At 37.9% G+C, this 12,915-nt stretch overlaps 2 protein-coding genes across 5 annotated transcripts in view; one reads left to right on the top strand and one right to left on the bottom strand.

The window, feature by feature from the left end:
* Nucleotides 1-12,915, bottom strand: part of LOC128251240 (uncharacterized) — a 126,426-nt gene that overhangs the window by 71,425 nt on the left and 42,086 nt on the right. The window lies entirely within an intron of this gene.
* LOC106881726 (chondroitin sulfate synthase 1) overlaps nt 1-12,915 on the top strand; it is a 64,291-nt gene that overhangs the window by 21,817 nt on the left and 29,559 nt on the right. For 2 of the 4 annotated variants that reach the window (XM_014932210.3, XM_014932209.3), the window contains exon 2: nt 1,562-1,638. The exons of the other annotated variants lie outside the window; for them this stretch is intronic. The gene's annotated coding sequence lies outside the window, so the exon portion shown is untranslated. The remainder of the gene's footprint in view (nt 1-1,561; nt 1,639-12,915) is intronic. 4 annotated transcript variants of the gene reach the window in all.

Here is a 12,915-nt window from a genome sequence, read left to right as displayed (position 1 = left end):
GTGTGTGTGTGTGTGTGTGTGTGTGTGTGTGTGTGCGTGCGCGCGCGTATATGTAGGTGTATACATACATTCGTTTGTTCATTTCTTTCGTTCATTTGTTTGTTCTTTCATTTGCTCATTCGTTCATTTGTTTGTTCATTCATTTGTTTGTTCAATCATTTGTTCATTTCTTTGTTCATTCGTTCATTTGTTCATTCATTCATTTGTTTGTTCGTTCATTTGTTCTTTCATTCATTCATTCATTTGTTTGTTTGTTCATTTGTACATTTGTTCATTTGTTTGTTCGTTCATTTATTTATTCATTCATTTGTTCATTCGTTCATTTGTCCGTTTGTTCATTTGTTCATTCGTTCATTTGTTCGTTCGTTCATTTGTTCATTCGTTTGTTCATTCATTTGTTTGTTCGTTCATTTGTTCTTTCATTCATTCGTTCATTTGTACATTTGTTCATTTGTTTGCTCGTTCATTTGTTTATTCGTTCATTTGTTCGTTCGTTCATTCGTTCATTTGTTTGTTCATTCGTTCATTTGTTCATTCATTCATTCGCTCATTTGTTTGTTCGTTCATTTGTTCATTCATTCGCTCATTTGTTTGTTCATTCATTTGTTCGTTCATTCATTCATTTGTTTGTTCATTCATTTGTTCATTCATTCATTTATTTGTTCGTTCATTTGTTCTTTCATTCATTCGTTCATTTGTTTGTTCGTTCATTTGTTCATTCGTTCATTTGTTCATTCATTCATTCGCTCATTTGTTTGTTCGTTCATTTGTTCATTCATTTGTTTGTTCATTCATTTGTTCGTTCATTCATTCATTTGTTTGTTCATTCATTTGTTCATTCATTCATTTATTTGTTCGTTCATTTGTTCTTTCATTCATTTGTTCATTTGTTTGTTCGTTCATTTGTTCATTCGTTCATTTGTTCATGCATTCATTCGCTCATTTGTTTGTTCGTTCATTTGTTCATTCATTTGTTTGTTCATTCATTTGTTTGTTCATTCATTTGTTCATTCATTCATTTATTTGTTCGTTCATTTGTTCTTTCATTCATTCGTTCATTTGTTTGCTCGTTCATTTGTTCATTCGTTCATTTGTTCATTCATTTATTTGTTCATTTGTTTGCTTGTTTGTTCGTTTGTGTTGTTTGTTCATGTGTTGGTTTGTTTTCTTCCAGTTTTAATTATTTAAATTCTTTCACTGAGGAAGAAGATGGTTTCTAACAACGATGCAAAACTCCACCACTGGAATGTAAATAACAAAAAAAAAACTCACACTTTAAACTTGAGAAAAATACTGCATATTTTTATTATTCCACTTACAGATTATATTTGTAATGTGTGAATTAGCTGGTTGATTTCTTTTCCTGAAAACTCTAAGCTTATTCAGATTGTGACTTTGCACATATGTATATGTGTGTGTGTGTTCTTCCCTTTCTCGTTTTAATTTTAGAATAAATTCTGACCAGCCTCCTACTTGACAGCAAAGTCATGAAGCAAAGCATCTTATTCTAACCATCGTCCTTTAAATCTTAAGAAGGCCTCCCCCTTTTTTATACTTCCAGATATCACGATCCTTTGTGGCATTTGCTTTCTCTCCTTGAGATCCCAAGTTGAACCATACTTTGCTCCAGATGGAATGGTATGTATCTTGGTGCTGCATTAATAATAAGTATAAAGGTGAAAGTGTATCTTGGGTACTGGATCAGCAAACACCTCATCAATGGTCCATAGATGTTCTCTTTCTTTTGTATTTTTCTAACCACATTGGTGTCCAGAGGGCAGCTGATTTCCACAACAGAACATATGTTTTCTTTGTGGTCCCACACAATTTTATCTGGCTGGTTGTGTTTTAACTTGGTGGCTATTCTAATTTCGAAGTTCCACCAATATTGTTTTGACCCATCGTTCTCAAAATGGTCAACTTCATTTGCAGGTATTTTCTTTTTTATTATCTTCTTCCAGACCTTTTTGGCCACCTCATTATACTTCATGGGAAGATAATATCTGGAAGACTTTCTCTCTTAGTCGGCAATAATGGGGTTGATGTCTTCAGTCTTGGTCTGTCTGTGTCGTTACTCAGTTTTATTTCAAGTTTTTTTTTGCCAATAGAGAAAGAGTTGGTTTCTAACCTAGATCCAACATACGTGTGTGTGTGTAGATAGTTAGGTAGTTGGGTAGGTGGATAGGTTTGTGTGTGGGTGAGCAGGCAGATGGCTTGTTTGTTTTTTACAGAATTCAAAACCAGCCTCTAAGAAAGTGGAAAGTCTCTTTTGTTTAAGTCAAGACAGCTCTTGAGGTTTGTGGTTACCTGAAATTAGTTGATGTAGCATATATGTGTGCATGTTATATGCATGTGTGTGTATGTGGGTAAACTTGCAGTCATGGGTATGAATGTCACAACATAGCACAAGTGTGTGTGTTGCATTATTGTTGGTGTGTATGTAAATGTATTCCATGTGGAGGCTCATGGCTTAGTGGTCGGGGTGTCAGATTCATGATCGTAAGATTGTGGTTTCAATTCCTTGACCGGGTGATACATTGTGTTCTTGAGCAAAGCACTTCATTTCACATTGCTCCAGTCCACTCAGCTGTAGAAATGAGTTTAGCCCGGAGAGGGAAGGGCTCTATCAGGCTTTCTCATCCTACATATGCTGCATGGTTGCAGCACTCCAATGATCCACAAGGGGTTAAGGGACTTGTCAATATGTATTCCATGTAGAGGCACATAGCTAAGTGGTTAGCGGGTTGATCTCATGATTGTAAGATTGTAGTTTCAATTCCCAGACCAGGCAATGTGTTGTATTTTTGAACAAAATTCTTCATTTCACATTGCTCCAGTCCACTCAGTTGGTAAAATGGAGTAATCCTGTAATGGACTGACATCTTGTCCAAGGAGGAGTGTATGAGGTCTGATCAGTAAGTATCTGAACTGTTGCCATAGTAATGAAGCTGAAGTATGCTGAATAAAGCCTCTTGGTACAGATTGACATTGAACTCTGCTGTGCTTGTACACTAAGTTTTAACATTCTAGCTTACTTCTGCTGTTTACAGCAGTGCTTGGAAGGAAGATGTGTAGCGTGTAATCATAGCATTGACTATGACAGAGAAAGCTGTCATGGTGATACCTACTCAGAGGCTGATGCAAAACTGAAGAAAGCAAATGGAGAGGAGTGTATGAGCCACACACAAGTGTACGATTGGTTCAGATGGTTCCAAGATGGCCGCAAAAATGTCAGTAGTGATAAAGGTTTTGGGAGACCAACAACCAGCAGAACTGAGAAAGACATCGCAGATGTGCCTGCAGCTGTGAGGGGAAATCGTTGAATAACCATCCATGAGTTATCAGAGAATGTGTAGATTAGATACAGTTCAGTTCATTCCATTATCACTGAAGATTTGGGTATGAGACACGTGTCTGCTGAGTTTGCGCCAAAACTGCTTTCAGCTGACCAAAAAGACACTTGGGTCTCAATTGTACAAGATCTCCTTGATTGTGTTGAGAATGATGAAAACTTTTTGAAAACTTTGTGTAAGCCTCTGTGCAGGTATTGCCGAGCTTTTGGCAAAATTTGTTGCAGATTCTCTGCTCAACTTTCTCTATCATGGTCAATGCAACAATCACACACTACACACCTTCCTTCCAAGCACTAGTTGCTAGCTACCCTAGTTGCTAGCTACCCTAGTTGCTAGCTACCCTAGTTGCTAGCTACCCTAGTTGCTAGCTACCCTAGTTGCTACCTACCCTAGTTGCTAGCTACCCTAGTTGCTACCTACCCTAGTTACTAGCTACCCTAGTTGCTAGCTACCCTAGTTACTACCTACCCTAGTTGCTAGCTACTTTAGTTGCTAGCTACCCTAGTTGCTAGCTACCCTAGTTGCTACCTACCCTAGTTGCTACCTACCCTAGTTGCTTGCTACCCTAGTTGCTAGCTACCCTAGTTGCTAGCTACCCTAGTTGCTAGCTACCCTAGTTGCTAGCTACCCTAGTTACTACCTACCCTAGTTGCTACCTACCTTAGTTACTACCTACCCTAGTTGCTACCTACCCTAGTTGCTAGCTACCCTAGTTGCTAGCTACCCTAGTTGCTACCTACCCTAGTTGCTTGCTACTCTAGTTGCTAGCTACCCTAGTTGCTAGCTACGCTAGTTGCTAGCTACCCTAGTTGCTACCTACCTTAGTTGCTACCTACCCTAGTTGCTACCTACCCTAGTTGCTTGCTACCCTAGTTGCTAGCTACCCTAGTTGCTAGCTACCCTAGTTGCTAGCTACCCTAGTTGCTACCTACCCTAGTTGCTACCTACCCTAGTTGCTAGCTACCCTAGTTGCTTGCTACTCTAGTTGCTACCTACCCTAGTTGCTTGCTACTCTAGTTGCTAGCTACCCTAGTTGCTAGCTACCCTAGTTGCTAGCTATGCTAGTTGCTAGCTACCCTAGTTGCTACCTACCCTAGTTGCTACCTACCCTAGTTGCTACCTACCCTAGTTACTAGCTACACTAGTGATAATGGAACAAATGTAAATCTGTAGCCTGGATAGAAGAGACATGAAAGTTACAGAGAATTCAGTTAATTAGGAAGAGAGTTGGCCTCGATGGGATGCAGATTGGTTTTGTGCCTGGCAGGAGCACGACTGATGCTATATTCCTGGTAAGGCAACAGCACGAGAAGCATTTAACCAAAAATAAACCTCTGTATCTGGCTTTGTTGATATGGAGAAAGCATTTGACAAGGTCTGCTGCTCCTGTATCTTGGTGGTCAATATAGAAGTAAGTTGATAATGAGTACAGCAATGAATTTAGTGTATAAGTAGAAATTCACTAAGGATCAATTCTCTGCCCCCTCTTATTTATCATAGTCCTCCAGGCCATAACAGAAGCATTTAAGACTAACTGCCTCTAGGAACTTCTCTACACTAATAACCTTGTTCTTATAGTTGGCCTAGAGAAGAAATTTCAGGTGTGGAAGCATGGTCTAGAATCAAAGGGCCTTAGAGTTAATTTAGTAAAATCCAAAGTCCTAGTGAGTAGGAAAACAGACAAATCACAAATCAGGGAGATGGCCCTGCATGATATGTTGGTAGAAATTCCATACGTTGTACCCAGTGCAAGATTTGGACACATAAGAAGTGTAACGCTATCACAGGAAGGTTAACAGAGAAAATAGTCTTTGTGTGTGGCAGCTGTGTTGGTACAATAAGCACTAATAATATGCAGATAACAGACTCCGACAAATGCTTGGGGAGGTTATTAGAAGTAGTAGATAGCTTCTGTTACCTAGGAGACCAAGTTAGCAATGGTGGAGGAAGTTCTGAAAGTGTAGTTTCTAGAATAAGAACAGGCTGGGTAAAGTTCAGAGAGCTCCTACCTTTGTTGGTAACTAAGGGCCTCTTCCTCAGAGTGAAAGGCAGATTGTATAATGCCTGTGTACGTACAGCTATGTTACATGGCAGTGAAACATGGACTATGACTACAGAGGACTTGTGAAGGCTTGAAAGAAATGAAGCTAGCATGCTCCACTGGATGGGTAATGTCCATGTGCATATATGGCAGAGTGTAAGTGATTTAAGAGGAAAACTGTACAAGAGGCATCAGATGTTGTGTTCAAGAGAGAAGACTGCTGGTTTGGTCATGTGATGTGTATGGATGAAGACAGCTGCATAAAGAAGTGCCAAGCTCTAATTGTGGAGGAAACCTGTGGAAGTGGTAGACTCAGGAGGACATGTGATGAAGTGGCGAGAAAAGGTCTTCAAATGCTGGGACTCACTGAGATGACAAGGGACCAGGAATTGTGGTGATTTGCTTAAAAATCCAACATGTATGTATGCATGTATGTATGTACGTATATATATATATATATATATATATATATATACATATATATATATACATATACATATATATATATATATATATATATATATATATATATATATATATATATATATATATATATATATATTTATATATATAAAACGAAGCATTGGTGCAAAGCAGTGTTTAGGTATGAACAGAATTTAGGTTGGTTGAAACATGTTTGTCACATATTTCAACTGCTAAAAGGCAAATACACTGCTGTTACCATGGAGAAAAAAAAAATCTCTCTTATGGTAAAAAGGTGTGAAAACACCTGGTTCGTTCAGTGTTGCCCACCAGAGTCAATGAATGCAGTAGAACCTGGCACTTGAGTGTCCCTGTTCTGGAAGGAACTTAAGCATTGACCAGGGAAGATTGTGCTTCTTCCTTTGAGCTGTCACTGACCCCTTGCCAACTCCAAATAGCCTTAAAATATGGGGTTAAGAAAAAAACCCATTCTGCCAGCAGTGCAGAATGTACTTTTGCAACCGGAGCCACATTCTGACCAGATGCCTTAGGGATATGATAGAAGGCTGATACAAATAGAAACATAACAGGGTCCTTGTAGAAATGATCAAGTGGACTGTATTTCGAAGGGTGAAGGCTAATAAACACCTGCCATCTCCTCCAAAGGTTATCAAATTCCCAACAGTGCTCTTTATGTGCCACCAGCATGGGTACCAGTTACATGACACCAGCATCAGCCATGACTATAATTTCACTTGACTTGCCGGGTCTTCTCAAGCACAACATATTGCCAAAGGTCTTGGTCACTAGTCATTACCTCTGTGAGGCTCAAAGTTCAAAGATCATGTTTCACCACTTCGTTCCATGTCTTCCTGGGTCTACCTCTTCCACAGGTTCCCTCCACAGTTAGAGATTGGCATTTCTTTACTCAGCCGTCCTCATCCATATGCATCACATGACCATATCAGTGCAGTTGTCTCTCTTGCACACCACATCTGATGCCTCTTATGTCTAACCTTTCTCTCAAGAATTTACACTCTGTCAAACAGGCACATCCAGCAAAGCATGCTAGCTTCATTTCTTTCAAGTCTACACATTCCCTAATTGTCACAGTCTACGTTTCACTGCCATGTAGCATCATACAGTCTGCCTTTCACTCTGAGAGAGAGGCCCTTTGTTGCCAGCAGAAGTAGGAGCTCTCTGAACTTTTCCCAGCCTAATCTTATTCTCACAGATATGCTCTTGGAATATCCCCCTCTACAACTAACTTGGTCACCTAGGTAATGGAAGCTATCTAATACCTCTAGCTTGACCCCCTGGCAGTTGATGGAGTCTATTTTTTGCACATTTTCCACATTTATTGTGCCTGTGCGTCTTCCACATAGAAAAGTTAGTTTCCTTGTTAACCTTCCTCTGATATTGCAATGCCTTTTATGTGTCTAAAGCTTACACCGGGTGTATCTTATAGAGTTTCTACCTATGCCTATTCTACAGATCGAGCAAGGCCCTCTACCTGAAGGGATTTGTGATTTCTCTGCCTTCCTACATTCACATTGTGTGAATTAATCATGCATTATCTTGTTGCTGTGAGATTTCTGTGATAGGATTATGTTATATCCTTATGGATAGACAAATACATTGCAACAGTGTAATAACAATATAATCAAAACAAACAGCAGTAACCACATGCAACATAACAACAAGCTTTTAAGAACCAACAATCTAACATGCTAACTTGAACTGTAAACGTTGAACTCCAGCCTTTACTGTGAACTGTGGAACTAGCATGAAACTGCCCTCCAACATAAACTGCCTCACTTACTCAGACTGCTACTATTTATATGTAGTGGTTCAGTCCATTCTTGCCAGGAGGTGCTATACTCTTGCACAACATCCCCCCTTTTGAGATTTTGTGTTCCAAAGGAATGAAGAAACTGATTTATTAATTTTTTTTTTAGTATCGCCTGGGCATTATCTGAAGGTATTTGGACTGCTTTTTTTTTCCTCATGCTGGTTCTATAGGACTCTATTACTTTTGGTACCAGTACATTGAATATTTCACAGAATACTTCCAAAGGAATTTCTTGCTGATCTTAAGTATGCATCTCCCTTATCTGGTATCTTTATGTTCACCATGTGATTCTTTAATTAGATACATGATACTTCCAATTTTCCTGGTAACAAGGCCACCTTCCCAGCCTTCTTTACCATTTCTATAGGTTTTGAAATGCACTTTATCACCTTTCTTAATGTATTTCGTTAGCTCTTTTGTATTTCCTTTATGTCTTTTTTTCTCTGGTTAAAGCTTATCAAAAATGGATTTTATTCTTCTTGCAAACATCAATTCTGTGGGAGACTTCCTTGGATTGGGGTTTACTCAGTATATTCTTAAGAAATTTGTCAGTGCTTTGTTGTTACTTAATCCATTTCTTACTTTTCTTAACACTCTCTTAAAAGTGTCCATAAATCTTTCTACCAGTCCATTTGACCTCGGGTGGTAGGATGGAGTGAAAATATGCTTTAGTGTATGCCTTTTACAGAAGTTCTTGAATTCATACCCACAGAACTGCATTTTGTTGTCTGAAACTAACATGTCAGGGACATCATATCATGCAAACAGTTCATATAAGAGCTTTATAGTTATCTTAGAGGTTGGTCTATAGCACCTGCAAACCTCCGGCCACTTGGTACAGCTATCTACTATGATTAGGTAGTAAGCTCTGTTCACCTGTCTGGCATAGTCAATGTGTAACCTAGACCATGGGTTCTCCATCTCTGGCCACGATCGATATTTTACTAGCAGGGCTTTGGCCGCAAGCACACAACTTTAGCACGTTCTCACCAAATTCTTGATATCTTGGTCCATAGATGGACAATAGACATAATTCCTCATCAGAGCATTCATCCTTGCCATTCCTGGATGTCCGCAGTAAAACTGTCGCAATACATCTTTTTGTAATGTAGTTGGAATCACCACTCTATGGGCATACATCAGAATATTGTTGTAAATTGAAAAACTACAGGTATCTGAATTTTTATTCTGTTTATTTTTAAAGCTTCTTTCATTTATGTAATACTAGCAGAAATACCCGGCTTTGCCCGGGTTAAAGAGAATAATGAAATCTAAAAACGCCGTCTAGACTACGCAACCCTCAACTGTTAGTAGCTACGATACCATATTTCTACATTAATAACTCTCCAATCCATGCCAGCATGGAACATAGACATTAAGTGGAATGCCAGTTTCTCATCTAGGAGGGCCTTGAAATCAATGTTACCAACTGGGGACTATGTGTGTCGTAGTGATAATAAAAAGACCCAAAGGAGGTCTGCAACGAAATAATTTTACTCAGCACTTTGCAAGTGAATCAGTGGAGGCAAAGATGCGTCTCATTTACTTGACAATTTATGCACCACATTGCAGAAATCACAATGTAAGTATATCTGAAAGGGTAGTCTTACACTGTTGTACCGTTGAATTACAAATAATGCTCATCTGTTATGTTCGGGTTAAAATTTCATCAACATCAAAAATATATGAATTTTCATGGGAGTTATGGCCATTATACATAGAATATAATTTCCAAATTTCATAAAGATCCGTTCAGTACTTTTGACGTAGTTTTGGATAAGAAAACAAATGACTAATGTGTGTGTTTGTGTGTATGTGTTTGTGTGTGATGGGTGTATATATGTATAGATATCTGTATGCATGTATATATATGTATATATGTGTACATATTACATGTACATCTATATATATATACATCTACACATGTGTATACATATACATGTATGCATATAGATCTATATCTATATATATATATCTATGTCTATACGTGTACATATACATGTATATGTATACATATACATCTCTTTCTCTCTCTTTCTCTCTTTCTGAAAGTATCGAAATGTGATTGTTTCAGATAGTGGAATAACGTGTACATATACATCTATATGTATACATATACATCTCTCTCTCTCTCTCTCTCTCTCTCTCTCTCTCTTTCTCTCTCTCTCTGAAAGTATCTGTCATTACAGTATCGAAATGTGATTGTTTCAGTTAGTAGAATAGTTTCATTTTTAAAGTGAAAGTATTTGACATGAGTGTTTTTGTTTCACTTTTGACACGTAATACTTAAATAGTGGAGGAGATATTATGTTGCTGTGGGCTCGAACTCTGGAAGAAGTTAAAATTTTTTTTGACTAAAACACAACTGGAACCCTAAGTAAGGCATCTGTAAAATTTGAATGAAATTGGTTGCGTAGTTCTCGAGTTTTAGGGATTCACACAGACAGACAGACAGACACACATTCTCATTTTTATATATATAGATACAGCCTTTATTTTTATATCCTGTTAGTCACTGGTAGTACTTGGATAACATTTGTCATAACACCTTTAATTTCACTTTTTACCTGCCTATAACAGTTTCTTCTAGAGGTTCCATATTTTTTTAATCTCAAAAGGCAATCCGCCTGACTGATTCTTTCGATGGAATGTATTGCCGTTTGAAATTATAATTTAGTAATATTACACCCCAGCGTTATAGGCAGTTTGCAGTTTGAGTCAGTAACCCTTTTTTAGGCCCATAAAATCAACAGCCAAGATCTATGGTCTGTTTGCAATAAAAAACTTCTGCCATGCAAAAACCTGTGCAATTTTTTAACTGCAAAAATAAATCCTAGGGCTACCTTTTCAATTTCACTACATCTCTTCTCTGCTGCTATTAGCAAGCGCGAGACATGAACCACCGGTTTTGTACTTCCGTCTTCCTATTTATGAAGTAGAACTGCACCTAATCCATGTTCAGAAGCATCAGCCACTACAATGATGTCCATTTCAGGATCGTAATGTGCTAACAACAGGCCTGAGATTAGAATTTTTCTTATTTCTTCAGAAGTGTTCTGGCATTTAGTGGACCAATTCCACTTTACTCCTCTTTTTAATAAGTCATTCAATGGAACTCTTAACTTGTGCATATTAGGAATGTAGTTTTGGTAGCAGTTTGCCAACCCAAGAAATGCTTTGGTGCAAGCATCTGCCTTCAACAGGTCAGGACATCTATCACTTCTGTCAATTATTTGCCCTTAATACTTAATGTGGGGTAGAAAGAATTCGCATTTTTCTTTACTCAAAGTAAACCCCAAACTTTAATTTTCTTAAACAGCTTTTGTATGTTCCACATACTGTTCATGAGAATTATTCTAGATCAGAATATCATCCAAGTACAGGATTGCAAATTCACAACCAGATAACATAGTATCCATGATTTGCTGGAACATTGCTGGTGCTACTTTTAATCCAAAAGGTAATCGTGTGCATCTGAACAATCCTCTGTGTGTATTTAATGTCAAATACTTTGAGCATTTTTCATTTACTTTTATCTGTAAATAGGCTTCAGACAGATCTAACTTGGAAAAAAATTTTCCACCATTTAACTTTGAAAAAATGTCCTCTGCAGTCAATAATGGATGGTGGTACGTTTTTAAGTAGTCATTTAATCCTGTAGAGAAATTGACATACAGCCTAATCTTATACTTCTTTTTCATACCATGGGTGCTGCCCACTTCGAGTAATCTACCTTTTTGATGACTCCACTCTTTTTGAGGCTGTCCAACTCTTCATTTACGGTTTCAGTTGGGGCAGATGGTACTTTTCTGTTTGCTTTAAATATAGGTACCACGTTTTCACTTACTTGAAAATAGGCTTCTGTCTCTCTACATAGACCTAAATCCTCAGATAACACCTGTTCTTTTTACTCTTTTACTTGTTTTAGTCATTTGACTGTGGCCATGCTGGAGCACCACATTTAGTCGAGCAAATCGACCCCAGGACTTATTGTTTGTAAGCCTAGTACTTATTCTATCGGTCTTTTTTTGCCAAACTGCTAAGTACGGGGATGTAAACACACCAGCATCGGTTGTCAAGCGATGTTGGGGGAACAAACACAAACACACAAACATATACACACACATACACACTCACACACATATATATATATATGTATATATATATATATATATATACTTACATATATACGATGAGGTTCTTTCAGTTTCCGTCTACCAAATCCACTCACAAGGTTTTGGTCGACCCGAGGCTATAGTAAAAGACACTTGCCCAAGGTGCCATGCAGTGAGACTGAACTCAGGACCATGTGGTTGGTAAGCAAGCTACTTATCACACAGCCACTCTTGCGGCAACATTTTTTTCAGTTTTTTCTCCAGTTCTTCCGAAGACTTGTTTTTAACAGGACAACTATTTATTGCAGTAAAGATTAATGGGGATATACCATAAATTAAATAGTTCCAACCAATCTGTGCCAAACAAATTGATTGTAGTATCCACAATGAATAATTTTGCTTCATGTGTCTCACCTCAAAATGTCGATAGGTTTTGCCCATGAAATGTTACACCACACACTAATTTTGCTGTTTTACGTAATTTCGGTTTGCCAATTTTCTCCAAGTATCTGCATTTCTAATCAAGATGTCACTACCTGCGTCTAACTGAAATTTGGTATTCACATCATTTATTTTTATGTGCACGAGTTTTCTTGTTTTTCTGCTACAATCACTCTCTACTGAAAACACTTTAGAACTTTTTGTGTTTGAACCTTCTAGTCTTGTTCTACAATGAGAACTCCTGTGTCCCAACTTCTGACAACTATACCACTTTTTGTTTTTGAACAGACAATCCTTTTTGTAGTGTAGGCCACCACAACTATAACACAGATTGGGGCCTGATACTTTTTTGTGATTGTGCTTCCTGGGACGACACATTTGAATTTTTACAGTCTTTATCTTATACTTTTTACACATCATGTTTAAGATTTACCATAGTCTGACATTTTTCTGCAATGGTCTGTAGAGATAAATTCTAATTCATTTGCTCCATTTTTGAGAGAATCCTTGCCTGAATTTCTCTATCTTCAGGTGCTGTAAGTCCTTGCACGATTTGAACATATCCTGAGTGAGAACCTAGAGTTTGAAATTTTTGCACATACGGTTGATTATTCCGGCGTAGGGGATCAAATCCTCCCCCTTATTTTTTGTTAAGTTCCAACACTCCATTCTGGTGTTGAATAATGAACT

This window comes from Octopus bimaculoides, chromosome 29, assembly GCF_046866305.1.
Source record: "Octopus bimaculoides isolate indiv1 chromosome 29, ASM4686630v1, whole genome shotgun sequence".
NCBI lineage: Eukaryota > Metazoa > Mollusca > Cephalopoda > Octopoda > Octopodidae > Octopus > Octopus bimaculoides.
The sequence above is the reverse complement of the archived record's forward strand: the minus strand, read 5'-3'. Positions and strand labels throughout refer to the sequence as shown.